The sequence below is a fragment of the Lissotriton helveticus genome, chromosome 2_2 (assembly GCF_964261635.1).
Source record: "Lissotriton helveticus chromosome 2_2, aLisHel1.1, whole genome shotgun sequence".
Lineage (NCBI taxonomy): Eukaryota > Metazoa > Chordata > Amphibia > Caudata > Salamandridae > Lissotriton > Lissotriton helveticus.
In genome coordinates this window covers 30,920,649-30,946,162 of record NC_136060.1, presented here as the reverse complement: position 1 = coordinate 30,946,162, position 25,514 = coordinate 30,920,649, and the positions used below count along the sequence as shown (strand labels likewise).

The window sequence follows — 25,514 nt, the reverse complement described above, 5'->3', positions numbered from 1 at the left end:
AATTTTTTTCCGGGATTCCAATTTAAATGTCACTTAAGTTTTCTATGGCAGTATGGCGGGAGGATTTAACCTGATCCCACACAGTTACTATTAAGTTTAATCTTTTAATGTCTTAACCAGTCTTTGTTGCCACTGAGCACCTGCTCTAGCAGAGTCCTCTGTGTTGTGTGGTCTGTGATTCCGATTCCAAAGACATTCCACATATGGTATTTTAAAAATAAAGTCCAGTTTAAACTGATGGGTAAACCTGGTGATGAAGAATGCAAACTTTTAGTGTAGTCTGGTCATTTATCTTTCTCTTCATGTAGAGGGGTATGCATATTAAGCCTCGTTCTGTGCCCTTCAGTAGTTCCTTCCTGCGTTCCATGTTGGCCACTTTAGTGGCACAATGTAGGTGGTAACTTGATTGGTGGTTACTCAGCAATACTTTGAGTTCACAGTAGGGAGCTAACCTTGTTTCTGGCCCACTGGAAGGCTCGAGGTGAACTGTAGTATGCTAGTATCTGTCTTCATTTGGTCTTTTTAATTGGGGGTGGGGGGGTTGTAGTGGCGGCTGGTGAAATTTTAAAATTGGTGAGACATAAAAGTTGCGCCTGAGTGCACAGTGGCTAGCGAGCAAACAGTGCATTTTCAAGTAAATTTGAGAAAGCAAGAAGGTTAATAAAGCAATTGTGGAAGTGTAGCTATGACCTCAAAGAGATTTCATACAAGAACTTAGCCAGCGGCTTATCCAGTATAACCACAGAACTATAATAACAGACATTGAGAACAATGATGAATACCTCACAGATTTCTTGATACTGAGGAAATCCAAGCTATTGTGATTTGTCGGATTGGACACAGTGAGACAGCAAGGAATAAACATTAAAAGATAGTAGGGGACCCTACAAAGCAATTTACCTCTCACTGAGCGCAATTAACCATATAGTAAACAGTAGATATATTGATGCCAGGCTGACCGCATTAATTTCAGCATCTCCAATATCTGTACAGCCGATGGGGAAACCACTGAGCAGGTCACAAACTAGCAACATTCAAGAAATGATCATAAGTTATTCATGAAATGTTAGGATTAACATATTCTCTTTAATAGCTGCGAACTTCTCAATGACTTGAACATTAAACTCCGGGATTTTTTTTTAACAAGGTCTCTTTATAGAAAGCATTGCCAAAGCATTCAGTCTTTCCTCAATCATGGTGTTCCTCAGGAATGTCTTAATTCTGTTTAAAGTAGAACATAGTTTTTGCCGTAGTAAAGCCACTATCTCTGTAAGTGACTTTGCCATATTAAGTAAGTTTCTTAATTAAAGCAAGCAAAGAAATGGCACCAATGACCTCCTGATACAGACATTGCATTGCTTGCAGTACAGTTAATTCAGTGCACAGATCCTCTTTGAGCATAGAGTACGCTTCCTCAGCCTCATTCAGTGCTTGCTCAGGAAAGGAAGTATCATTTTGCAAATTGTTAACTTTGCAGTAATTTAGCACTCACCAAATGCTTTGTAAAAGAAACGTTCCTTTGCCTGCTCCATTATAGTGTCCCATATCTTTTGCTATTTGAACTACACTACTGCTGATTTTTCTGTGATTTGAGAAACTAAAATCGTTTGGTAGTCTATCTAAATATTCAACCCCATCCCTAACTGTTTGTGCTGTTGACAGTCCCTGGTAGCTCTTTCCAAAAGACAATATCCATTTTGTGTTTTTGTAACTGGTTCTATAGTAGGTCTACATGAGGCATTATTTAATGAATCAAAAACTGAAAAAACTAGAACTCCCTGTCTTGTAATGTTCTAACAAAGCCACGGGCCTCCTTCCGACTTTTGAATCCAAAGTCCTCATTGGCTTCTATGGTGCTGAAACATTTCTCATGATCAACCCTACATTGGAATATTAAGCTGATTGTACATATGTGATTGTTCCAATGATTGGGGCTCCCTTTCAAAGCCTTCTGGTCACAATCTTTTGAAGTACTCCTGTTCTTTTTGGGGAAAGTGATTAGCATGCTGCCTCAGATCTTTCCTAGTGCTTGTTGCATAATAAGTTGGTGGGTCTAACCAAGCACATAATGGGCATTCGAGTACACCACAAAAAAAATTGTGTTCCACCAGAGATTCCACTCATTACTGAAGCACCATCAAAGCTTTGTGCTATCCGTTTTTGCGGCTGCTCTGGAAAAATCAAGTTTAATTAATGTAGGTTAGCTGAAGAAATGGTTTCTGCCCTAGAGTCTCTTAAATGTGTGAAACCAGTTCAAAAGCACCACGAAAACTAATGCTGTAAATTATTTTTGATAGTATGCTTCTATTCCTATCAACTGCTTCATTGTCTCTTTATTGATTTGCGGTACGTGTCACTTATTGAGCTCCAACTCTGTGTGTCTCCCAACATTCCCAGTCTAGTCGGGTTGTACAAATGGATTCTTGTGTGAGCATGCTTCTTTATTTTATCTGAAAAATGCTTCAAGTATGTTACTCCTTTTTTTAGGTCTCGACTACAGCATTGCTTTAGCGAGATTATAGTAAGGCTGTCAAAAGTCTACCCAAAACTGCGGATCGGGTACAGTTCATGGGAGCCAGGCGTGTGCACATCGCCAGCCACATCGCACACCACCATTTGTCTGAGCCTTGGCATCAGACTTCAAAGGAATCCGCCACCCAATGCCGCTCCCTTGCCCCCCACCACGCAATGCCGAGAGCTTGTTTTTTTAACTTCAGCGCGAGGCGCGCGCTGGTACTTTTCTGGGCACATGATTTTTTTGTTTGTTGAATATTTTTTTTAAACAATAGATAATGCACCAGCATCCACGCTGATCTCCTATTTACACAGCGTGTCTCCTATCTTCACGCTGAAACGACAGCAGCTGCCGAAGGTCTCTCGCGCTCCTTCTCTCAGCAAGCTGTTGCAGCCTTATTTCCTCCAGCAGGCCCACCCTGCTTTTCTTCAATCGCTGCACTGGCCGGTCGTTCTTCCTTCTGGCATATTTAATGCTTCCTCCCTCTGGCATATTTAATGCTTCCTCCCTCTGCCGTTCAGTTTCGTTCTTACGCCCCCTTTCTCAATTTAATTTCATACATTTTGAATTCTGAAATTCCTTCCTGTCCAGTGTTGTGTTAATTTTACATTTCACGTTCCTGTTTTTTTTTTTGTTCCACCCTCTGTGCTTGACTAAACTCGGTGATTCAAGGCCAGCCTTCGCAGTTCCCAAGGGGAAAAGAAAATCCGCTCGACTGAAGAGCCTGCTTTGGAGTAGGCTCTCGGGTGAGACAGTAAATCAGCCCAAAAGCACGGCAGTCAGACTTTGCATTAACACCAGGGCTGTGAGGGGGAGGAAAAAACTGGCGGGTCTTTCATAGGGGTGTGGCCGATATAATTAAGGGCGGGTTTAGCAAGCATTTTTTTGTTCCTGCGTCTCATTCCACTTCCTGACGTGCCCATCCCTCCCACCACCTCACTCCCCCCTGTACTCCCCCCCCGCCCCTCCCCTTTCATGACGTGTTTCTTAAAAGCACTTTTGAAAGTGTTCCGTTCGATAAAACTGGCCCGCTCACAAGGAGCGTCATGTTATCTGAATAGTATTAATGGAAACATGAGCATTTACTGTGGATGTGCAGACTGTTCTGTAATTGGAAACTGTCCTGCAGCTCAGACCCGGTCTTTGACCTCCAGGGCTTACTGCCGTGGTTGCCTCGGAGGCAATACCATGTCACTGGCTGTAGTACCAACCGCCAGCAGTAGTAGAACAGCCTTTAACTGAATCCGGACGGAAGTGCCTGGCCCCTCTCTGTTGCCGTTTTCCCACTGGTGCCTCCCCGCCCATGGCAGTGACATTCTAGCTGCCATGTATTAGCAGAATTATGCCAACCACCAAGACGGTGATAGAGTGCAGCACTCGCAAACATGTTATGGCTTTTTTTGTTTTTGGTTCCTGCGTGTCATCCCACTTCCTGGCTTGCCAGTCTCTCCCATGACCGCCACCCCCTGTATTCTCTTTCCCTGACCTTTGTGTTTTTACCTTCTGCTTAGAAACACTTTTTTAGAAGTGCTCCGATAAAACCGGCCCGCTTACAAAGCACTATTCCCACTTCTTGCATCACCCCACCCTCGTAGTGTCACTGACTGCCGTGGGCATCCTTGCAGATCACTGGTTTATCTTCGGTGCCTGACAACAGCCTGACTCCTCTCAGGGCAGTGCCGATAGTGGTGGCAGCCTGTCCAGTGTCCATCATGATGCCAGTCTGCACTCAGCCCAGGTTGTGGCAGCGGGAAGTTTTAAATTTTCCTGCCAGTCCAGATCCCCATGTACTGCTGCTGTAAATTATGCGACAGTGTCCGCCCTGACCTCACTCGTCTTGCTGCCCTGGTCTGTGTAGGAGGGACCGGGGGTAAGGGTGTCCAGTCATAGTGAGAGCAGAGCCACACGCACAGCTCTCAAGACCGCGTAGGCACCACTTCAAGAGCTCTGTTTTGTTAACACTACAAGGCAGGTGCTTCACAGATTATTCGTCAAGCTGATCTTTGCCCAGCCTGCCTCCAAGTCCACTCTCAGTAGCTCTCAGCAACACACTTGGTCTCTCCAAGCAAGCAGTGCTTTTGTTTGCCAGATCATGAGGCAATAAGCATGATGCTTCCATGTTTTGTGCAAACGCATCCCCCACTGGTGAACAGTTGCGCACACAGACAGCAGATTTGCAGCTGGCAAACTCAATTGTTGCGCCCTCCATGAGCAGACAAGCCGTCTTCCCACACCATGCTCACCCTACTTTGGCCATGTAACCCCTCAGTGCTCTCCCTATGATGGGGCAGTCATGCAGAGGAATACTGCTGGGTCCGCTCATTCTCCAGCCTGGGCAGACATCGCCAGGGCCCACCGTAAATTGTGGACAATTGCAACTTGGAGAAAGCCCCTCTCTTACTGCACTGGAAAAGCTCGCAATAGTACTTCAAAAGGGACCGTTCGCAAGATGGCCTGTGCTGTAGGAAGAGTGTGAAGTATACTTCTTTGGGCATGGATAGTGATTAGTTCCCATTCCTAGCAACAAAGCAATATCATTTATTTTTTTGTGCTTTGTACCTATACACCTAAGGACGGAATTTGGAAAGCAGAGCAAGTTCTATGTTAAATGAGTTGTATTTGTGGTATCTTAACAATATTAACGTTACCTGTCAATGATCAAAGTACAATGTATGCGGTTTGGGGCAAAAACATAATTTCTTTATAAATGCATATTTTGTGCTTTATTGCAATATATCTCCAACAGCTCCCCATCGCACAATAGGACTTCTAAAAATATAGCCTTGTAACCCGATTCCTCGGTATACCATACTGGTTGCTGAAGGCACTGAAGCCGACCTAAATCACAAGCCATAGGTGAGGGCCTGTAACACGGTGAGATAGGGCCTTTAACAACCAGTATAGCCAGAGACAGGTAGGCTATATAAGGCTATTACATTCCATCCCCTGAGCGTAGAATGATGTTTCAAATTTAAAAAAGTTAAACAGAGACCAACATTAATATTATGTTGGAGCAGAAGGCTTACACCAACCGTTATTCCTGAGCCAATTCATTGTTTTCAGTGGAGTGCTCCATTATCTTTTAATGTTGATTACACTCTTCGATGCCTCAAATTGATACTGATGTGCACCCACCTACCATGTAGACCACATACACAGCTCTTCACTACAATGCAAAAAATATATAGCATCCATTTCCTTACCTTAAACGCTGGGGTTGTGTTGTAGGGGTGCAAGAACCGCAAAAGAGGTTGGGTCCTCTTGTTCTTTGCCCAAAAATTAGGTAAAATTCGCCAGGCTGAGGCTTTACCAGATGCTGAAAAGAAAAATATAACCTGATTTAGTAGTGTCAACCCACACACAACTTATATGCCCAAGCCAAGTGATGCCTGTGAAAATCATTTTAGGTGAAAAGGGGCTCCTTTGGATTGGTGTTGGCAAATCAATGGTAGGATTGGCAGAAGTGCTGGGTACTATTAATCACTAAGATTTTAAAAATGAGGATTGTCTGATTTTTGTACTGTGATCTATAGACTGGCACGCTTCACCCAGTAAATGCCAATTCACTTCCCCATTCTGGAATTGTGTCCAGGGCTATGGTAATGCCCAGAGAGTTAATAATGTGTACCAGGCAGATCACAAAAGTGCATGGAATGTAGATAGTTCGATGGGTCACTTACTGCTTTTGTCAGATGCGTTTGTTACTTGCTGTATAGAAGTTACAAACCTAACCTAGCAGAGAGCTATTAACTCATCAAAGAGCTGCAAAATAAATCTGCAGGGCATATGTTGGAGCGTTATGATTTTACTCTCGTCATTATCCTAATGATGCTTAAAAGGGTTCATTTGAAATTCTTATTAGTTCGGTCCACACACAACCCCAGTGCTATGTTTTAAAGTTAGTTTGTGCTGTTCCAGACCCAACCGTCTGTCTTTAACTACACCGCCAAGTGTCTACCAGTATAGATGACATGTGACACCTGGTGCACCATGTAGTCTTTGTCCTATATAACATTTCCTATGTACTACATAGGGATTTATACTGGAGGAGGGTGAGGCAGACTCGATTACAAAACTGTGAGAGGCTGCGTGCTTGCCTTAGCCTCAAGGTGTCATGCTAAATAAAACCTGTTTGATGTGGCACAAGCAAGGCACTCTACGCCAAGCATGACAGATGATATAAGTGGGAGATACCTAGGAAATTTTAAAGTCTATAGGCGCCCTGCATCCTCTCTTTTGGATGCTGAGCCCCTGCAGAGTGAGCAAAAGTGTGCCTTGGAGACCGCGCCTAAATTGCAGCCGAGCCGATTCTCCTGAGGTGAATAAATGTACCGTGAGTATTTCTACAATTCATCGTTTTAGCAGACTACATGGACACATTGCAAACCAGGCTTCTTTCTTTGAAAATGTTATGCTTTCAGGGGGTCCTGGTTGTCTGCTTTAATGTCTAACCGTGGCCAGTGGAAGAGGGCCTTGGTTATTCTGCGAGTAGCCTCCCCCGCCCTCCACACTCCCCTATACTAAAACTGTCTGTTCTCCATTTTTCCACTGTAACTTGTGCAACGGTTGCCACCTACTTTTACACAGAAGTGTGGCTGGCATTTGATAGTCGATGTCATCCAGGCTTGTCCACTCCTTCCTCCTGATGATCTTCTTTGTACATAATTGACGGTGTCTGTGGTCTTGCTCCGCTCACTGAGCGGAGGGGGTTACTGCCAGAGACGTACAGGGTGGCCGATTTGCCCAACTGCAGAAATTACCTATCACTGCATGGCTTTACAATAAGAGTGGCCATTGCTACATTGGGCAGACCCACCCACCCCTGCAGTGCCATGCATAGAAAAAACTGCCTAAAGACCCACGCTAGATTAGACCTGGCGACCGTGCCCTGCACTGCAGCCAATCCAGATCTTGCAGAAAGCAGTGCCACGATTGGTGTGAGCAGGCAAACTCGCCGCTCATTTAGTGACTTGGAGTCTGCGGTTTTGAGCAACCCCCCCCCCCCCCCAATCACTCAGTGTGCAGTACAGAGAAGCCTGTAGTGCGCATGTGTGGTTTGCCGAGGAAGGGCAGCCCGACCTGTGCACTCACAATGCTCACTAAGTGCAGCAGTCAATCAATCAGGGATTTGTAAAGGGCTCTACTTACAGGTGAGGGTCTCAAGGCGCGGGGGGTAGCTGCTACTGCTCGAAGAGCCGGGTCTTGCCTGCAGTGCGCTCGTCGTTGCCACTCCTATGACGTAAAGGTGTCCATAAGCCTGCCCCACACCCTTACCATTGCGAAGGCAGACGTGCAGCGCTTGCTGATTTCATTTACATAAGGTAAATATTTGCTGATATATATTCTATAATGTACTATGGAGACCAGGGGTGGCTCCTGGGTGGTAATATGTTTGAACTTGGCCAGTGACTCTTTTTCAGAGCAAGTGATTGATTTTGATTCGAAGATGGGTCCAAAACTGGGTAGCTAAGCATGCCCGTTTTAGAATTGGAGATACTTGAGCTGAGCAGTTTTTGAATGTGCTGCTTAGCTATTTGTTTTTAGCAAACCAGTATGTATCCTTTTTTAACCTTAGATGATGGGCTGGGCAAAGAAATAACAATCGTTCCCCTGCTATGTTATGGATTGTTTTGCTTCTTTTATACAGCAATTCTATGGTGGACCATCTGTCCTTAATCCGTTGTGTAATTGGTACAGTGCTGCGGTAAATCAAAGAGCTGCTGTGTAAATGAAGCCAAACAGTCCATAGTGAAGGAGAAGAAAGTGTTTTTTCAGTAAGCAAATGTTAAATCAAGCTAATGCATAGTTGTTGCAAAAGTGGCTTGTAGGCTTCCTGCAATGGGAACGATGACTCTTAGAAGATGAGGAAGAGTTGTTTGCGTTATGTTAGCAATTCATCTTGGCGAGTATGCAGTGTGGTTTGATTTTTGTTTTTCTTTCCCCTGGGGTGGATTGCAAAGGGCGAACATTTGAACTTTATTTTTTGTTCTTGCTATAGGCAGTGTGACAGGGAGAAAATGGGTGTATGCACCATAGTGTCTGGTGTTTCTCATGTTTCAGTTTATTTATAGAAATAATTGTAATGAGTTTGTTGACTTCATTAGTATTTAATCTTGAGCGTTTAACCAAAGGCTACTGCATCCAGGACAAGAGCCATGCCTTTCTTGATTGCCTCCAGCATTCTGCTTCCAGGCAGCTGATGGGTCAATGTTGTGATAGCACTTGGCATATGTATGGGATGTACATTGAGGGTTCTGAACAAGCCGGTGGCAACTGTTGTGATAAGGGTTTTGGTAGTGAAATTGGTTTTGGTATTCGGTGAAAATGGCATGTTATGTACGTGACTTTCTCCATTGGTTTCTGTACAAACATTAGGAAGAAAAAGCTTTACACAGCTTTCACCTTTGTAAATATTTGCCTGCCCCTCGCTGATCATATATTGATGCATGGCAACTATGTCAGTTTAAATACCTTTGATACCAAGATCACTGGGTAGGTAACATCTGCGTTCTAAAAAGAGAAAAATAAATAGCACTTTTTTCTCTTCATTTATTGTATATCGAAACACAAAAATGCATCCTTTGTTTCCATCCTTCTGTATCATGGTTTAGTTTCTGTAATCGGAGTAATTGGCCTTCCCCAAAAAAATATAATATGAAGCTGCATAAAAATCGGAGGCCTCTGGACACTATATTAAGACTTGCTCTCAACCAACTCAAAATTGACATTTTATTAGTAGCCAGTTCTTGGTGCAACCTGATGTTACTCAAGAGCAGGCTGTCCTTAATTGCATCTTTGTTTACCCGGCAGTTCCCTTTCAATGCCTGGTTTACTTTCAGTCCTTTGTTTGACTACTCCTAGAGCTATCTGATCCATTTTTCAAGTCACCACTATCAATCTTTTGGCAAAAGCTTCTTGTAGACCTTAACACCAAGTTACGTGGGGTTTGAGCTTATTGTTGGTTGCTTTGTCTTTTACTTGTTGCTTATTTCAGAACTTATCTTTCTCTTGTGTTTTGTCCCTCACCTGAAGAATAGTTTCTTTACCACCCTAGTGATTTTGTTGGCTTGTTTCTTTCCTCTGCTAACAACGGGACAACTTTTTTCCTTTTTCAGTCAGCGCTTTTTGAGTGCATGTTTTTCTTGCTCTCTCCCTTGTGTGATCTCACTCTCAAACATCCAAGACCCACTTCATTGCTCTGTGTTGCTCCTCACACCTCCCAGCTTGTATGTAAAAGCCTTGCACATGTATATTTCTGCAGGGTATGACTAAATACCAGACTGTGTATGGTTTTTAGGGCTCGTGCTTGCGTTGCAGTGCGCAGCACGGCTTACGAAGCGAGAGCCCTTTTGTATGGGGCTCTGAAAGCTGCTCGTGCGTGTGATCAGGCTTTTGCCGGCTGCCATTGGGTTTAGCGTGTTTTGGAAAAAATAATAATAATTCACACAATTGGGCAAAGGCGGGCGCATGTCCCACCTTTGCTCCGCCCATTCCCACCGGTGGCCAGCACACGCAGCAGTGTGCTTTCGCCTCGCTCCCTCCCCCCGCTCCTCTGCTCCTCTGTGGTGCGCGCACACCACTGGTTCCAAAAGTGTTCTTGATATGAAAATGAGTGGAAATCTGTCTGTGCAAAGTTTGCTTTTCACCCCCAGTTCTTTTGTGCCTTTCTCCATTTAATCGAGCTTTGTGTACTTGCTGTGCAAACAAAATGCTCTTTCACACACCACGCACACCCACTTTCACATTGCTTGGATGCAATGGTACTTTTGTTCTGTGCAAGTAACGGGTCGTGATTATTGCAAATAACTTTTCCCCACTTCTGAGACCTAACCTGCTCTTTCTGTGACGAGAGTCCCACACTTGGCATGTTACAGGTCATCTCCCACTTAAAAGTGTAAAATGGGCATTTCGGGCCAACATGCGAGGCCTTGGTGATGGCAGTAACGCTCCCTGTTCCAATCATCTCAGTCCGTAACACATCTTGGAATTCCATGCTGCATCGGACAGAGAAGAATACATTCTTCAAGGGTTTAAGGAGGCCAATAAATCAAAAACTAAAAAGGGTTCGAATTGTCACAGCATACCGTCAATGCGGAGTAAATTTAGGCCGAACGTCACAACCACTATCGGCGAACAAGGCTTATTTGAATATTGCGCTTGGTGCAGATTTCTGAATTAGTCGGCAGTGAATCCAGTTACCCCCTTAGAAGTGATAAGAATGAGGGTGGCAGGTGGTGTCATGCACTGTGCAGTGTTCTGGACATGCCCTGTATTATGGGGGGTGGTGGCAGTTGTTGGGTGGGGTAGTGATTAAACCGACCATGCACGGTACAAGGTTCGGAGTTGGGGGAGGGCAGTGGCAGTTCCACCCTTCTTTAAGAGTTGGTTGGAGCAAAGGGTGGGGTCGCGCTTAAGTAGGATCAAGCTGGGGCAGTGGGCGTTTCCCTGGAATACAGGGATTCACATTTAGAGGTTGCTGTGGTGAGCGCGTCACAAGTGTAATGTTTCAGAGATCGGGGCAGTGGGAATTTCAGGCACAGGAACTACAGTTCGATCCGAGGGGGAGAGCAGTTGATTTCATGATTCATTGGTCTGCAAAGGGCAAATTACACGCACTGGACTATTGAATAACAAAATATTACGTTCTTGAACGAGAAACCAACCGTCAGTGCGCCTAAAATATTTGATGATTAAATTACAGCTATCAAACACTCGTGAGCAATTTGTTGATCCGTGTGCTGTTAAAGTAACAGAACTGAGACACAGGGCCTATAGAATATCGCATCTTCCTTATAACGTACTTTTGGAAGAAAGGTGCTCATACACAAGGTTCGTTGATGCGTCGGTGGGAAAAGGAAGTCCTTCCAGGAAATATAATTTACGCTTGGTTGTGATGACGGAGGCTGTCGAGTAGGCGGGGGTGGGGCATTAAATGACACTGATGTGGGTGTTCCTGTTTATGGTTTATTACACGGAACGGCCAGCTGTCCTTATCTGACCACATCACGAGATGACGACACAACCTGCTGATACCTAGGTCTCTTTTCGGGGCCCTAGCGACTTGCCCGACCTGCGGTTCCTTTCAGTGTCCTATTGCCGGTTGGAGCATGGCTCCTCACTTCAGCCAACGGCCTCTTTGCGCGCCATAAAGAGCGGCAATGAGGGACAGTTTGCTTGCTTAGAGATTTTTTATTCATTTATTTATTTAATGCGATTTTATATAGCGCGAACATTACCCAATGGTGTCAGAGTGCTTAACAAAAAAAAAATTACGATACATAAAGACTTAGGATTACATGAGTTATATAAAAGATACAAACAGAAAAAATCGCAAGTGTACAAGTCGTAAAGTCACACAAGGAAGAGATGCAAACAGAAAATTGCAAATGTACAAGTTGTAAAGTCACTTAAGGAAGAGATACAAATGGACGAACTCTAAGAATCACATAGGAATGGTAGTGAGTACAAGGGTCTACTACATATACTAGTTGTTAGAGTTATCTCTCTATACATATAGTAGATTTTCTCAGGATTATATTTTACTAGCGATTAGGCTGGACAAGTATATATCACATATTTACAGAGTTAACAGGGAAATGAAAAAAAAATATCAAAAGGGGTTGAGCGAGGTAGGTGGGGTAGAAGAGTCGGAGGCTGAGATTGGTTAGAGGAGAGAGTGGGACCTGGGGGGGGGGGAGAAAGAGAAGGCAGTCCAGCAAAAGAGAAATGACTGGAGGTTGGCAGGATGGAATCCAATGGACCAAAGGAAAGGACAAGAATCCACAAAAAGGCGGACCCGGGTTGTGGGCATCGATGAAAACCATCAAGATGGCAAGATGCACCCAGGTCAGGACCCAAAAACCATGAGAGCAGAGTTCCATTAAGTGGGGTCGGAGGGGGGACGCAGTCACAGCACCAAGGCAGGGCAGTAGAATGTCTGCTGTTTGCGTGCACAGGCACAGCCCCACAATGGCATCAGGCTGACGACCCGTGCAACAAGGGGAGCCAAGAACTGGAGCGAGCCTCAGCATAGGTAGGGACCACAGAGACCGAAAAAGAAGTGTCCCACACGTTGCCTGCCCCGCTGGGAACAGTGACGAATTCAGGCCAAAATCCACGAATGAGGGAAGCCAGAACCACTGTTAAATAGCAAACGCTGCAGAGGAGCATTCCTCCATCTTGTGCTCAGCAATCGCGCATCTGGCCCGGAGAGTTCAAGGCTGGTGAGGGGGACAGGTCATCGGAACCCCCCATCGTCAATACTAGAACATCTGGGGAAAACAGGGTGATTAGCAGTGCCCCCGCTCACCGTCTACCATCCCACGGTGTGTGACAGCAGACAGTGGAGAACCCATGCATCCAGCGCTGCGCTCACCCCTCAAGAAGCACATCACCAGCCGCCAACTCTGCTCCGATCTCCCGCACCGCGAGTGGCTAGGCGAGGCTCGCTGAAGTGCTGGGGGTCTGCGAGAGCGCCCACACTCGATGTGTAGTGTGGGGAGGTGCCGGCAGCCACGGGCAGTGGATCAGCCTCCGCAGCAGTGATGGCTGGTGGCGTAGCACCGCCGGTGCCATCTGCGGTTCCTCTTCATTACACGCTTGTGCATTTCACGTGTGATAATTCTTGAAAGTGTCATTAAGATTTGATGGGGAAGCGCCTGGGGAATACCATCTATTTTGCGACCTTGGAGTGGCTTAAAGGGACGGGGCTGCCTTGCTGATAGTACGGAGATAGCGGAGCAGGTTGAGCCCTCGCTGTAAAGCTTGGCAAATCTGATGCCGACGGCACTATAATAAATAAAATAAAACCTTCATCCTGGAAGTATCCAGAGTGATGACTCCTATGCTAGTCACACGATCACAGCAGTTGCTTTAGTTTTCTGTAATAATCTTTTAATAATAATGTGCTGGCTTGGGGCCGAGGTGCCCCTGGACTATCAAAGATCGGGCTGCTGGTTACATAGATGGCTTGTCTTCATTCCACCTTCTTTATCCATCAACACCCTGCATGTCCCTTTATCACTCACCCTTCCAGGTTTTTAGATTCCTCCATTTGGAGGGTTTTTGTCCCATCATTCTCCAATTCCTTCTCTCCCTCCTCTCCTTCGCCCCCTCCCCCGCCCCCGTGTGTTTTTCGCTCTTGCTGTGGGTCAGAGGTCGATGATGAAAAATAGATGCCGATCCCCAAAAGGAATTCTGGTGGGCCCTGCCTGCAACCATAGCCATAAAGACCATAATTTAGAGTGGGAATTTCCTGATACTGTGCTACTGCGGGTGCCAATGCATTAAATGGTTTTGTAGTTATTGCAACACAACTTTGAAAACCAGATACTCTAGCCCTCCTTCTGTAGATGTCTCCTATAAAACCTATTTTTTTTGTTGCTTTATTTGGTTTTATTTATTGTATTGCAGACTCAACGCTTTTGTTTTTTTAATAAGCTGTGTTTGAGTATTTCCACCTTTTTAGTACACCACATTAGATTTCCCTAGCTACCAGTATTACAGGTACAGCCAGATCACTGCAGACAGAAGGAAACCATGTTATCTCGCACCCTTACCTGTGGGCTACATCAATGTGAGAAGTGTTTGGAGGACAACAGGCCTGGCAGATGAATCCTGGGGGATTAAGAAGCTCATTGCTATTCCGACCAGCCAAATGAGTACAGACAAAAAAGGCAATTGGGGAATTAATACCCTGGGTTGTTAAAGGAAATATGGATCGGAATCGTCATAACAATGCATACTTTAGTAAAGGCAAAACGCATTTTAGAAAAACTTCGTTCCAAATATTGCTTGTTGATGAGAATCCTATCCTACATGTGTCCTGGTATCTACTTGGCTATTTAAAATGTTTTCTGCATGACTTAGTGCAGTTTTCCTGTCTGTCTAGCTGTTTAATCATTGAAATGGCACTTGGGATGGGTGCAACTTCCAGTTGTGTATATAGTCCTTCCCTAATCCCCCCCCCCCGCCCCTCCCACCACCCAGAGGAGAGACCGGATTGCATTGTTTTGTACCTTTTGTGCTGTACTTTCCTGGGTAGGATGCCATTGTGTTCCCTTGCTAGCTGTGAGCATCTAGTAAATTGTTGGTTAAGAGCATTGATAATCCGTTAGTCTGCTAGATAATTTAGTGTCCTGCTACTGAGCAAGGCTACATGGCAACCAGTCGTAATCCGAGGATCTTGCACTTATTCTGAGTGAGTTCTGTTAGTGCCATTACACTTCTTTGGCTGTTATTATGGATGTGAGCTTCTGCGTAGGCATTTTTCTGAGAAAGCATTGTATTCATTACATCCTATCATTATGACAATATGTACACCGCAAACCTTGTTTGACGCTGACAATTGCATTATTGTTTGTGGTCAAGGACAACAATTTACATGTTTATTTGTACTACAGGGGTGAGGGCCTATTAGTTCAGAGAACAAAATACTTTGGTTGCCCTTTTACAGTATGGAGATGTGTTGAGGACTTTTTCTAACAATAAGGCAGGACTTATATCCATATATATAAGTTGCACAACATTGTATAAGATTCAGTAATGCAGAGGTTTTGCTGTTGAGTGATTCCCTCTAAGGAAACCTGGTCCATCAGATTTGTAGAGTGCTTCTTGTCACTCATGAGGGTATCTTGATGCTGGCAGGGTCTAGTTCATTAGCCAAATATCCAGGACTTCCAGGGCTTTAGGAACTCTGGAAGAGTTGGGGAGGTCTGTTGATGAAAGGGTAGCTTGTTCCACGTCTTTGCTGCTAGGTAGGAGAAGGAGCGACCTCCACATCTGTTAAGTCTGATGCGAGGGTTAAAGAAATGGACGCAGAGCTGAGGTGTCTGGTGGACTGATGGAAGTTCAGCCTGTGGTTCAAGTAGGCGGGATACAGTTGAGTAGGACCTGGTATGCATGGATCAGGAGTTGAATTTTGCATTTTATTCTGTACATGGAGCCAGTGAGTATTCCCTGAGGCAGGGGGTAATGTGGGTTCATTTAAAAAGCTCCAGGATGAGTCTAGCTGCGGCATACTGTAGTTGTCAGAGGAGGTGAGCTGAGATCCCTGCATAGAGAGCGTTACCGTGGTCCAGGCAGCTCGAGATGAGGACCTGGTTGATGGTGCGTCTTGAGCTTTGAAGTAGCCATTTGAATATCTTAAGAAGCATGCAGAGAAAATAAAGAATCGGGTGGAGAAGACCGAGTTGACGTTGGTTGTCATGGTTAACTTGTTGTCCAGAACGAGCTGGGTGTGGGGGTAGGTTCGAGTTTCGAAGGCTGCTTGGGTGCATCCCATGGGGAGCTTTTTTCTTCCAAAAATATGTAGATCTATCTTGTCCATGTTGATCTTCAGGCAGTTGGCGCAGTCTGCCATGCAGTTGCGGAATTTGGTCTTGGTGGTGTCTTCGGAGAGGATACGTTGTGTCGTCTGAGTAGAATATGATGAGTCGCGGGTTTTGGTAATGCTGCCAAGAGTTGTCCTATTAGTGTTGAAGAGGGTGGGGCTGAGCGAGGATCCTTGAGGTACTCCACAGATTTCCTTGGGTTTGGAGGTGAAGGGGGTAGGGGAAGGCAGACCTTTTGCCTTGTCCTTCAACCCCCCACCCCCACCAGTGACCTTGGAGCTGAGCTTTCATTGCCGATAGTGGTTTCTAGTATGAAAACCTGTGTGCTTTCCATACTGTAACAATTTGAAGCTTCTTGTAACACTCCCTGGTTATATCCTAATGCATGCAGAAGTCTAAAAGCATGATGGTAAGTGTTTAATTTCAAAATAAAATTGCAACATGGAAACCTCTTGCTGGCCTACTGTCATCTTTTGATCAACCTGTTTTGATACACATCAATATTTAAAAAAAATTAAATGCATATAAATAAAAAAAACTTGGACCCTTCGTTCTAAACTTTTTTTTAATCACAAACTTGCACATGTGGAATGAATGCGTCCTTTACAGTATTGGAGAATCTTTGGGGACACTACGTACCTGTTGCTGCATCTTTTTGGATTCCTGGCCCCTCGGTGATTCTGCCGCTTTGCTGTGTCTCCCTCCCGCCGCCGCAGCACGTCATCCCGCGGCCGCCGAGCGGAGGGAGACCACAAGTACCAGGCTCCCTAGCGCCCCAGCACCGAAAGCAACTCTGCCTGCTTGGCGCCCGGAGGCGCTATAAAATCACTGCCGCCCCTGCATCGCGGGATCGCGCGCGGGTCTGCGCCGGGCTAAGCCCGGGCAAAGGGCGGGCCGTCTGAGGCCGTCCGATGTTGGACTAGGCTGGGTTGGGCCCGGGACTCTGCCCAAAAATTTCTTCGCCCACTTGCTGGATACAGCCCATTTTGGACTATACTGCCCAGGGTAATTATTATAACTGCTGAGTCGTGTGTGAAATAATCTTGTTTTGAGTGTACTGTCTGAACGATGCCTGCGAAAAAGCAAACCCCAGTCAATAACACTATAGATAATTATCTAATTCAAGCTGTGGCAAGAATAAACAGTGACAGAAGATCCTCATTGGGATTAGACTCATCTAACCAATCTCTTTTGGACGATAAAGAGTCAGAGGATCCTTTTGCACCACAAAATAGCAGTCCATTTGGTGTGGCACATGATTCTCTTCACGATACAATTACCATTCAGCCTAGTGGCATAGTTGCTAGCACTGAAAATATTAGTGATAGTGAAGATGTAACTGTGATATCCACTAATGAGTCCCCAATCCCTATTGCAGCTCCGGTTCCAGCCCCGAGGATCACTGGGGATAAAACAAAGGTTACGTCAAAACGGGAGGGTCTAAGGTCAGCTAAAAATAAAGTTGCAACCCCACCAAGGAAATCATTTGAGGATGAGGAGGATGATTTGAATAGCGAAGCCTATGTTACCCTCTCTAATGCTCAATTTAATAAACTATGTAATATGATGGATACAAAATTTAAAGGTATAGTTAAACCCCTGGTCAGTAAAATAGACAAACTAACCGCCGAGGTCAGTAGACTGGAGGGTCTACTGGAAAAAACTCTGGTGGGTGTAGGAAATCTCCCGGAAGTTGTTCTGTCTAGGAATGAGCCTTTGGTGAGTAAAACAGCCTCTGTTGAAAATAGTAGACTTATTTCCATTCCTGCGCCAAACCCACAAATGGTTTCACAGATTAACTCCTCTAGTGGTGCCTCAGATGTTGTACCCCCGTTCCCACTGCTGGTGATTTTAATACTGGGAAAGGGTCTTTTGAGCTTGTAGTAGAAGCCGCTCCACTAGTTCTCGTCCTTGCAAATGTCCCCCCACTAGCTCCAGGAGAGAATGAATCAACATCATCCTTAATAAATAAATCTTTATCATGGCTCACTAATAACATGGTAATTTCTCCATGGGGAAAGCAGCAATTATCTGAAGAACTTGTAAATGCCAGAAGGGTCGAGTGGATTGGTAATAGGGTCAAAAAGTTTAAGGGGGAGTGTGCTGTCCTCCACTTTTCAGACCCCGGGGTCTTGCCAAACATCTTGCCCAACATCTTACCTCCACAGCGAAGATCAACTTCAATTGTTCCACTGACTTTGGACTTTTTCTACCCTCGGAAAGGAAGAGGTCCGAATTCTAGTATTTTAAGAACAAAATGGAACGTTGTGACTAAAAGGGGCAGGATGGACGTTGGTTTTACTGAGTGGGGATTGGGCTTGGAAAATAGATTTTCTGCCCTCTCAAACCTGGATGCCTGTGACTGACAACCATTTAACCCTAATTCTAAGTTGCAAAATACCTGTGATGTATGTATTATTGGGGGACCGGTCATCCAGTAGAAGCTCGAACTAAGATTGTCAACCCTGAGGTTATAGCAGGATCAATCAATGAAAATGTAAACTGCAACGGTATTGTTGACACGGTGTCGAATGGGGTTGATTCTAGTCCTAAACCTGTCATGGAAACCGACACGGGGAATTTATTGTCCTGGAATGTGGCTGGGCTGTGTTCCAAGTTGGTTTGTGCAGACTGGTTTGGGTTTGTAAGCAAGTATGATATTTGCATCTTCCAAGAGACATGGGCCTGTGATCCTGTTTTTGCTATGGGGTACTTAAATTTTTACGTTCCAGCCACTAAGGGCCCAAAAGGGCGCCCGATGGGGGGCCTTACTATATGGGTCAGGCAGTCCCTAAAGGTTGTAGTAAAAAGTGTGGAGCTTGATCAAAAAGATATCCAGCTTATTAGACTCACGAGTGATTTATCAATTTCCATTGACATCTATAACATATATGTTAGAGGAGGAAATGTAGGAAAATCTGAGGTTCTCTTGACCCCGTATAATCTTCTAGAGAAACATTCGATAAGGAAGAACATAATAATTGCAGGCGACTTAAATCGTACGTTTGAACCTCTGGTCACTGGTGAGGCTTGCCTGGGTGTTGAGGAAGAAAAACAATGGAACATCCCCACTTTAGATACTACTCCAGTAACTCGCTGGACTGAGGATATTTTAGGGTTAAATGCAATGTGCCTCGAACAAGGGCTAAGAGCTCTGAATGGTCGAACTAAGTCAGATAGAGTACCAGCCATGACCTTCAATAATGGGAGAAATAAAAGCCGCATTGATTATGTCATCTGTAGTACGTCTCTCTGGTCAGCTGTTAGTGATATGGTAGTAACAGAAAGGCTAGAGAGCGACCACAACCCTTTATGCGTTTCTCACAAATGGTGGTTGTCTGAAGACATTGTATCCATCCCCCGTGACGAACTTCTACCACCGCTGATTGTACCAACAAACGACATGCGCAGATTGAGGTGGACAGGAGTTAGGACAGACCAGCAGGTCCTGGAAAAAATAGGAGCTGCGACTGACAAGGCCATTGTGGCCATGGAGTGTGAGGCAGGGATCTCTCCGGGCCATGTTGATACTACTAAAGTACATGTGACTCTTTTTAATGAAACAGATGTTATTTTTTAAAACCTGTAAACAGAAAGAGGGTATGTGCTTATAGAGCTGCTAAGTGGTATAATCATGATTGCAAGGTGGCACGAATCTCTCTGGGAGTAGCGATTAAGAGTAAAAACTTGGGGGAGACTCGATCTGCTAGGAAGCATTATAAAAAGTGCATTGCTAAGGCGAAAAGAGATTGGGACGAAGCCCATTGGAACAAGTTGAAATGTGCAAGCGATCGTAAACACTCTAGATTATTTTGGCACATTGTCAAATGGGGTCAAGAAAGGCCTGAGGAAGCAAGTAACAACAATGTCCCACAGGACGCATGGGTCAAATTTTTCAGCGAACAGTACGCTACCAGGGATCAGTCTGTAAATAGCATCTGCCCCGCTTACTTGTTTGCAGAAGACCACGTCTTCGCCCAGAGTGAAGTTTTGTCTGCCCTAAAATCTGTACATAGTGGCCGAGCCCCTGGCATTGATGGGGTCCCAGCGGATGTTTTTCTAAATGATACTGGTAAGTGGAGTAAATATATTTACCTGCTAATAAACCACATTGCCAAGGGTGCAGAAATCCCGGTATCATGGCGGGGTGCTGTAATTATCCCTGTATACAAAAAGGGAGATCGTGCCCAACCTTGCAATTACCGCCCAATCAGTTTGATACTGTCCAAAAAATCGTGGGGCGAGTGATCATAAATAGATTGCTCGACTGGGCGGAGGACCACAATATTTTATCTCCCTTTCAGGCTGGGTTCCGCAGGGCAACCAGCACTGTGGATCAAGTCTTTTGCTTTCAACTGATCCAGTGGAGGACCGTGGTGCTAGGTGGAGGCAGTCTTTATGCAGCATTTGTTGATTTACGGGCTGCATTCGACCTGGTACCACGGGCAAAACTGTGGGAAGTGCTTGCGGCTCTGGGGGTCCCAGGGGTCTTGCTGACCATGATCATGAGATTGCATGAAGGTACTTATGCCAAAATTCAATGGGGTGGGTACGGTAATGACACTGCCGAATTTTCCGTTGAGCGCGGGGTTCGGCAAGGATGCTCAATGGCACCAACACTGTTTACCCTTTTTATTAATGGCATTGTCCCCCGCATGCAATCACAGGTAGTGGATGCTCCCTCTCTCGCAGGTGTAAAAGTTCCTATTTTAATGTTTGCCGATGACACGTTAATTTTATCTAAAACCCCAAGTGGTCTGCAAAAAGCATTGGCAATATTTGACAAGTTCTGTGGGGATCACGGTTTGGAGGTGAATGCATCCAAGACTAAACTCATGGTTTTTAATCCCCACAGAAATTTTAAATCCAAAATTACCATGAGTGGACGTATCCTTGAAGTTGTAAAATCCTTTACATATCTGGGGATCCTTATCTCCAATGATAACAGATGGAACCACCATCTAAACATTGCAACACTAAGGCACAAGCAATTAGCTGGTACCATTTTAAAGGAGCATAGGAAATCGCTAACCAAACCTATTAAACCACCCTTAATCATATATGAGGCAAAAGCAATTGGGTCAGCATTGTACGGGGCTGAGTTGTGGGGGCATGAAAATCTGCAGGAGCTCCAAACATCTGAAAACAAATTCTTTAGGAAGCTTACAGGCAGCCCGCAGAGTAGCCCGCTATTGCCTCTGAGATATGAGCTTGGCAGGAGAGAAATCTCGGAAATGGGTAAATTACGACCGATTTTATACTGGCGTAGGCTATGGACTACGCCTGAGCTCTCCCACTATGCGGATGGGTTCATTGATGTCATAAAAGCTGATCGTTTTAACAAAATCAGATGGTTCAAATCATTAAAGTTTGCACTATCTGAATTAGGACTAAATGCATTATGGTCTGATCCAGTTGGGTCATCATTTCCCACTAAGTCAATCCTAAAAAATATATTTTGGGAACGGGTTGCTAATAGGAGTTTGCTCAGAATTAACAGCGGGTCCATGACTACCAGTTTTCTCGAGGCTAAACTGTTCCCTATTTATGAAATGTATTGGGATTACATATCAAAACCTATGGATAGGAAACTGTTTTTCAACTAAGGGCTGGCTCTCTCCCTCTCCGTAATTTAACATCTAAGTGGAGAGAAGGAGGACCAGCTACTTGCCCAGTCTGTGGGGAAGGAAATGAAACACTTGGTCACCTTTTGTTCTCCTGCCATGTATATTCTGCTCCAAGGCGAGTTTGGTTGGCACCTATGTGTAGGAATTTGGGTACCAAAAGCAGTATGGTAGCTTTGCGCATTGTTAGATCTACCTCTTTGACTTGGATCATAATTGCGACTGCAAAGTACCTGGGGTGGGCGTGGGTAATTAGGCAGAGATTGCTAGTAGGGTAACTACTCTCTGCCTAGTTGTTCAGAGACTGCTAGATTATCTATTCTCTGTATTGGTACACTTTACGTGTCACTTCGGATTGAAACCTTATTGATTTTAGCACTGATATTATATCTGTTTTAACTATATTTTTAACACTAATGAACTTTACACCTGTGATTATGTAAATTCTGTTGGAATATAACTGTTTTTAAGTGAAAAGTGCTCATGTCAAATTTGACCTTTGTAATTTAATTTTTTTATTATGTGTTTGTATGTCTGCTTTTATGAGTAACACTCGAATAAAGCACTTTTGAATTGAAAGTATTGGAGATTTACAACTCAAAATTTGCAGGAGTTGACAAGTAGGCCTGTAAGCTATATTCCTAGCAAATATTGGTCAGCTCCATTTTCACATGAGCACAAAATGCACATGTATGTATGTTTGCTCATGCGAAACGGAGTGATTACAGATTCACTTTACCTGTGACTCCGTTTTTTTTCAGGCCGTACAGAAAATATTTCACCATTGATCTTGTCTGGAGTACATTTCCAACCTCTTCTAGTGTGGGAAGAAATTGGAAAGGCTTTGGTGTATCCTTGAACATGTAAGTTTGTGGATACTCTGCCCATTTTTGGCTATTTGAAGTAGTTTGCGCTTAGGGCTTAAACTCTTTTTCCACATAAGGTATCTATGCCAAAGTTGTGTCTTCCTTACCCCAACCTCTTGGGGATTCTAAAAGTATCCAGGGTTTGTCGATTCCCCTGCAGGGGATGGAGTAAATAGGCAAAATATAGCTGCATTTGGAGTTTTGGGGTGAAAAACAGGAAAGTACCACCCCACCCCCAACACACACACACACACACACACAGGCACTGTTTTCTGTACTAAAGTCACCGTCTACCCAGTGTTTAGGAAAATGCAGAGCTAAAGTAAATATTTTGTTAACTATTCTTTTTTTTATCACCGTTTGGGCATTTTTCAAAAGTAGCCCATTTTTCTTTTTCTTTATTTATATATTTTTTTTGTGCTCTCAACCTACTTCATTTGTGGTCTCAACTTACTTCATTTGTGGTGTGAACCAGTGTGAACCCCATGGGTGATCTAGAAAAGCTATAGATTACTGAAAAGTAGAAAAAATATCGAATTCAGCAAGGTGTCCTGTGTAGAACCCCCCTCAAGGTTTTCCCATAGAAACTAACTTGAAAAAAAGACATAACTAAAACGAGTAGGAAAATAACAGCCATTTGTGACACTGTTTTAATCTGTAACTTGTCAATGGCTGATTTTACAAAAGTAATATACCATAACGTCTGCTGGATCCTTCTGGTTGTGGAGATCTCTAGGGAGGTATATAGAGTTTGTAGGTTTTCCAAGAACCCATGGTACTTGTATCCAACAACTGAGCTGCACCGTACAGTGGATTTTCATTCAGTTCAGAGTATAGGCAAATTCATATGGGGATCAAGGAAATCTATGTATTTGTGAAAGGGGCACAAGATATGGCATTTAGGAGCCACATTTTCCACTGCCGCTTGTGTGGGGCTCCATGTCCCAGTTTACCTAACACCAGGAGGTGCCATCAGCTGCTTTGGGGGCAGAACCTATCTGCCCTACAAAGCGCTGCCCCGACTTCCGCTATGCAGTACAGTTTTCACTGCTGCCTGTGGGGGACTCCATTTCCCAGGATACCTGGTGCCATCCGCTGCTTTGGGGGGGGGGCGGCAGAACCCATCTGCACTACAAAGTGCTGCCTCGACTCCCACTGCGTAGGATGTGCCCATCTAGCGACCGGAAGAGGTAGGGCCCCCTCCCCCACCCACCCTTTTGCTCTTGCATTTAAAACTCAATGTTCTATGCACCAAATGGGCAAAAAACAATTTCTTCTTTACGTTTAATTTCTAGCTGTTCCTTATCTGTCTGTCATAGTGGTTGACCTAAGGAACCCGATTTGACTATTTTTTCCTTTCCCCTTTGGGAATCGCTTTGTCTCTCCCTCCACTTCGTTACTGATGTTGAAAGAAATGGGGAAATGTATAGCGCAAGCAGTTCCTCTGGGGAGCTCTGTGACCATCTAGTAGGGCGTTTTGCAATTTGCAGAGTAGTGATTTAGAAAGAAATTGAGTTGGCGGGACGCTGCCTCTTATGCTCTTCCCCTCCGGGAGTTTTGTAACCCCTGCCATTACAGCTGTTCAAAATAGTCCTCGGAATTACAAATCTACTTCAGCAGAACTACTAAGCCTGTTAATAGTTGCTGATGATCCTTCTGTTGAAGAAATAACTACAGAAGTAGGCAGTGACACAACTGGAGTTCAAGTAGGCAAAAGGAAAAGAATGACGGCAGGCTCTAAATGAAAACTGCCTCATATTACAACTTAACCCCCTGTGCCTGGAAACGTTATGGCAGATTTGGATGTAAATTTTAGGGCATTTGGAGTTTGATAGTGATCCTAAAATCTTTTTTTTTTTTTTTTAAAGTAAATATCTTTATTTGCATTTTGTCAAACGGGTTGCAGTATATATAAGCGAGAGAAGGAAGGAGAGGGGGGGGAAAGGTGAGACAGGTAAGTAATCGTGCTCTGAGACGGTGAATAAACAATCATCACAGGTGCAAGAGGGTCAGCAGTCATTTCCGGAGTATTCACAAACTGTGGTATACATGAAGTCTGTGTAGCTAGTGACTGACCATAGATTTCATATTGGTTGTACCAACTATCCGAAGGACCACTGTTTAGTGTCCATACGAATCAAAAACTTATTTATCCTGTCTATACAATTCAGCATCCATTGTGGCAAAAAATCTGATACATTTTTTTGGGGAAAATCTACAATTAAACAAACAAATCATCGTCACGCCCTGGTTAGAGTGTGTAGAGGAAATGTGTTGTCTATGTAGCCATTCTTCATTAGATGTGTGCCCCATCCTCCTGGTGATTAAGAGAATTTGTGATTATATTGTCTCTTCCTTGGTTCATGTGGATGTCCGACGTGTCTGCTCCCAACTCAGTGATCCTAAAGTAGCTTTACTGTTAAATGTCACTACTCTTTTGTCACAAGCACATGAGGATTTTTGGGGACTAAAGAATAAAAATATTCGCTGGTTTTAAAGATGAGGTGGGCTGGATGGTGGATTTAGCCTCTGAAATATTGATGGCCCGAAGAACCCCTGGTTAGTCCCAGACCAAGTCACCAGGGGACTGTGAGTGTTAACTTCAGAACTCCGTTGGTTGTTAAAACTCTTGTATCCATGGAAAGAAATCAACTCCATCTTTAAGCTACATCCAGGTGCTACCTTTAGGTTATTTTTACAGACAGTCTAATTTACTCAAAATTAAATTCAGCTGCCGTTAAAGGTCTTTCAACATTAACCAGCTGCAGACACAATATCCCTATTGGAAACTCATTCAAATCCTTGGCTGCTTTGAGGGAATAGACTGATATAAGGATTTATCCTCTCCACTAAAATGCTATTTCGTCTTCGCTGCCTTATTCCATTTATGATCCAGTTACACTTATCAGAACCAATTTTGTAACATTGGCACTCTGAATCCACTTGCCCCAGGAAGTTGGTTCTAGCGGAGTCTGAGGAATGTCTTGTGGAAGATTTTCTTAGGATCCTGAGAAGAAGGTAATAAGTATAGCCTCGTGGAAAATTGCTGGAGCCCCGCACAAAAACCTTGAACCAGGATTGCAAATATTTTATGAATATTGATATTCTGTGTTCCCAAGAAACATGGTTGCAGTCTGGTCTTAAAATAAATGGGTATTGGGATCTTTTTCAACCTGCT

General features: G+C 44.3%; 1 protein-coding gene across 4 annotated transcripts in view; it reads left to right on the top strand.

The window, feature by feature from the left end:
- Positions 1-25,514, top strand: part of ACSL1 (acyl-CoA synthetase long chain family member 1) — a 511,045-nt gene that overhangs the window by 111,987 nt on the left and 373,544 nt on the right. Inside the window, exon 1 of one of the 4 annotated variants that reach the window (XM_078678024.1) lies at positions 22,237-22,333. The exons of the other annotated variants lie outside the window; for them this stretch is intronic. The gene's annotated coding sequence lies outside the window, so the exon portion shown is untranslated. Of the gene's footprint in view, positions 1-22,236; positions 22,334-25,514 lie in introns of those variants that run through there. 4 annotated transcript variants of the gene reach the window in all.